Source organism: Pristiophorus japonicus, chromosome 31 (assembly GCF_044704955.1).
Source record: "Pristiophorus japonicus isolate sPriJap1 chromosome 31, sPriJap1.hap1, whole genome shotgun sequence".
Classification (NCBI taxonomy): domain Eukaryota; kingdom Metazoa; phylum Chordata; class Chondrichthyes; family Pristiophoridae; genus Pristiophorus; species Pristiophorus japonicus.
Genome location: NC_092007.1, coordinates 12,877,742 through 12,882,280, shown reverse-complemented (window position 1 = coordinate 12,882,280; position 4,539 = coordinate 12,877,742). Strand labels below are relative to the sequence as shown.

At 46.7% G+C, this 4,539-nt stretch overlaps 1 pseudogene; it reads left to right on the top strand.

Moving 5' to 3' along the window:
* The first annotated feature begins 990 nt into the window (after positions 1-990).
* LOC139240369 (chemerin-like receptor 1) lies at positions 991-2,435 on the top strand (annotated as a pseudogene).
* Positions 2,436-4,539: the final 2,104 nt, after the last annotated feature.

Sequence of the window (4,539 nt, the reverse complement as noted above, 5' to 3'; positions counted from 1 at the left end):
GCTTTCATCTTCCCATGAATTGTTTGCTTGCTTAATTGCGATTCAGCCATACCTGCTGCGACGTCACTGATGTCATTATTTCTAAAAAAAACATTTGCAATCTTTCACTGTTGGATCTAAACAATTCCTTATTCCTATCAAAGCTTCACAAACTACTGGCATAACTAGTTGTCACATCCATATTGCCTTCTTAACTTAATTGCCATGATCTCTCTCAATAATCTTGCATTGCTTAACAATGACTGTAAATGGCTTTCCACAAGCTCTATTTGACAGTTCAACATGGTTCATAACTCTCCCTCCGACGAGGGCACACGCTTTTCTGCATTTCTACTCCTTCGTGACTGAGACCTGTAATTGCTGGTGGTAATGGGTGCAATTGCTTAAATATTTTTCTCTGCCATGGAGGTGGCTATCTTGCAAGCGTTCTCAAAAGAGAGATCACCCATACCTAATAATTTTGATTGGATGCATTCATCCGTTAGTCCATATAAAATTTATCTCATGTGTTCTTTGCTTAAGTATTCCTAGGGACACATTTGCTATTAAGGACTATTTGATTTATTGGCAAGAGGTTTAACAATCAAACGACACATCACCAGTTCATGCACCAGGCTCACACCCACCTGCCCCATCGTGGATCCCCGAACGCAACTGGCTGGGGTTTTATTGAGTCTTGTGTACATGACGCGACTGCCTAAGGTGCTCCCAGTGCAACAGCTCAACAAACCTGTGAGCATACTCACATGTGCATATATTGCGGGGAGCATGCACAAGAGTCCAGAATTGGAGGAGCACAGCGATCTCGGAGGATTGTAGAGACTGGAGGAGTTTACAGATATAGCGAAGGAGGGGGCAAGGAGGCCACAGAGGAATTTGAAAACAAAGATGTGAGTTTAAAAATCGAGGCGTTACTAGAATGAGAGCCACTCTAGGTCAGTGAGCAACAGCGGGGTTGGTGGATGAACGGGACTCGGTGTGTGTTAGAAAATGAGAGTTTTGGATGAGCTCACGATTCGGGAGGCCAGCCAGGAGAGCATTGTCATAGTCAAGTCTGGAGGTAACAAAGGTACAGATGAGGGTTTCAGCAGCCTATGGGCTGAGGCAGAGAAGGAGACGGGCGATGTTATGCAGGTGGAACTAGAGTATCAATCTCCGTGATTGCCGTACTGGGGTCAACATTGATTGACTCTTCCCTCTCTCTCTATCATTCTAACTCTCTCTCGGTGTCTCTCTCTCACTGTGTTTCTATCTATCTCTCGGTGTCTCTCTCTCGCTCCCTCTCACTCCCTCTCTCTCTATCTCTCTCACTCTCTCTCGGTGTCTCTCTCTCACTCTGTCTCTATCTATCTCTCGGTGTCTCTCTCTCGCTCCCTGTCTCTCGCTCCATCTCACTCCCTCCCTCTCTCTCCATCTCTTCAGGTTGGACATCTGAAATTGAGCCCAAAGATCTTCAGCTAATCGACTCCAGCGTGGTTCCTGATGAGGTCCCAGCGAATAAAGACTACTCCAGCGTGCGGCGAGGGATGCGTGCCTTCATCTTGACGATTCCCATCGTCACCTGCGTCCTGGGCGTTTTGGGCAATGGGATTGTCATCTGGGCCATCGGCTTCAAGCTGAAGAGAACGGCCAACACCATCTGGTTCCTGAGCCTCGCCGTGGCCGACTTCACCGCCTCTGTGCTGCTCCCGCTCTTCATCACCGAACTTGCCCTGAACTTCCATTGGCCCTTCGGCTGGCTGCTCTGCAAGCTCCGCTATGGGGCGGTGGTGCTCTGCCTGCACGCCAGCGTCTTCACGCTAGCCACCATCAGTGTGGACCGCTGCATCTTGGTGGTGCTGCCTGTCTGGTCGCGGAAGCACCGTGGCCCACGGTTGGCTGCCCTGCTCAGCCTGGGGGTGTGGGTGGCAGCCGCCATCGGGAGCGTGCTATCATTCGTCTTCCGACAATTGGTATCCCGGGGCAACTGGACGCAGTGCTCCAACAATTACCTGCTGGAGGGCGAGCGGGCAGAGAGCCTTAGATATGCCCGGGACTGAGCGGTGACCCTCACCCACTTGCTCGGTGCATTCCTCCTCCCATTCCTGGTCATCGCCGCCAGTTACGCCATCATCGGGCTGCGGCTGAGGTGGGGCCTCTTGGTGTCCAGCGGTGGCAAGCCATTCAGGATCATGGCCGCCATCATCCTGGCCTTCCTCCTCTGCTGGACGCCCTACCATATCATTTCTATCCTCGCACTGCTGAGGTACCCACACACTGAACACTGGCCCCTGGCGCTCAACGTGGGCATCCTGATGAGCTACAGCCTGGCCTACATCAACAGCATCATCAACCCCATCCTCTACATCTTCATGTGGCAGGACTTCAGGGACCTGCTCAAGAAGTCGCTTCAACGGGTCGCCAACCAGGGGGCATCAATGCAAAGTAATTTGTAGGAGGTTTAGCGGGGATTTGAGGAGACGTTTCTTCACCCAGAGCGTGGTTGTGCTTTGAAATACACTGCCTGAAAGGGTGGCAGAGACAGAAACCCTCATTGCATTCAAAAAGTACTCAATGTATCTGACAGAGATTCAGTGCTGCTGAAAGCAGCCTCTGTAAGTCACAGCATTTTTTGGGCTCCTTTTCTGCTAATAACCGTGCTTGCAAACTGCTCCAAGGTGGCTGAAAATTTGGGTTGTCCAATTTTTAGCGACCCCAAAGGCTAATTTCGAAATTAAAACATTTTCTCGTGTGTAGTAACATCTCGCAGCTGCAAATAGACAGTTCTCACAGGCATTCTCTGGGAACTGTGAAGAGAAGAGAATGAAATACCTCTCCATGGTGAAAGATTATCTCTTTGTTTTAGACCTAGATCATTACTTACACGGAGGGCAGACATCCAGAAAACTAGTAAAGGATGGGGATAACACGGGAGGTCAGCACCGCAGTCAATGTGTGTGGTGACCTGGTCAGTTACCAAGTCAATCAGAGGGTTAATTTCCAATCTCTGACCAAGGCTGGAGTTAAGTCATGTGTGAGAGTCTTTGCATTGTAATCACTTAGGATATAAGCAATTTTTAACTGTTAAGTCCTTTAGTGGGATTGTTTGGTGCGGGTTAATAATTAGAAATTATTGTGCATTTGATGCCATTGTTATTGCTTGTTAATTTTTCGATTATTCTAAGTAAAGATAACCCCTGGATAGGGGTGAGAAAATAAATGTCCCGTGCCTTTGTTGTTTTTGTCTCATAAGTCCGAACCCTGTAAAGTATAGAGAAAAGATATACATGTTACAGGCTAAAACTGTGATGTGTTCTTTATGACGTCACTAACACATGCATTACACAAGATGGCTCTTTCTGGAAACTGAATTGCCACATTACCCTTTTATTGTTATACATCAGGAGTTGCATTACCTCAGTAGTCCACCAGGCGGAGCTCTATATTAAACTTCTCCCTCCTTCATGAAGAAGTAAAAAGAACGTAAGAACATAAGAAATAAGAGCAGGAGTAGTCCATTTTGCACCTCAAGCCTGCTCCGTCATTAAATCTGATCTGATTTTGGCCTCAACTCCACTCCACTCCCTGTTCTCCATCCTGAAATACCTGTCTATTTCCAATTGAATATATTCAATGACTCGGCCTCCAAAGCTCTCTGGGGCAGAGAGTTCCACAGATTCACGACCCTCTGAGAGAAGACATTTCTACTCATCTCAGTTTTAAATGGGCAGCCCCTTATTCTGAAATTATGCCCCCTAGTTCTAAATTGCCCACAAGGGGAAACATTCTCTCTGCATCTACCTTGTCGAGCACGCTCGGAATCTTATACGTTTCAACAAAGTCACCTCATATTCTTATAAACTCCCAACCTACTCAACCTTTCTTCATAAGTCAACCCCTTCATCACAGGAATCTCACTAATGAACGTCCTCTGAACTGCCTCCAAATGCAAGTAAATACCTCCGTAAATAAGGAGATGAAAACTGTATGTAGTACTCTATGTTTGGCCTTACTAATAACCTGTACAGATGTAGTTGGACTTCTCTGCTTTTATAATCGACCCCCCCCCATGAAATAAAGGCCAACATTCCATGTGTATTCCTGATTAGTTGCTGCACCTGCAAATTAACGTTTTGTATTTCATGCACAAGGACACCCAGCTCCTTCTGTATCTCTCCATTTAAATAATAATTTTCTGTTTTTTGCCACAGTGGATAGATAACCTCACACTTTCCCACGTCATACTCCAACTGCTAACTGTTTGCCCATTCACTAAGCCTGTCTAGATCCCTTTGCAGATTTGTTGTGTCCTTCTCACTACTTGCTTTCCCACCCTTCTTTGTATCATCAGCAAACTCAGTTACATTACAGTTGGTCCCTTCATCCAAATCATTAATATAGATTGTCAATAGTTGAAGCCCCAACACCGATCCCTGCAGAACACCACTCGGTACCATTTGACAAACGGAAAATGATCTATTTTTCCCGATTCTCTCTTTGCTGTTAGTTAACCACTCCTCTCGCCATGTTAATATATTACTCCCAACCCCGTGAGATTTT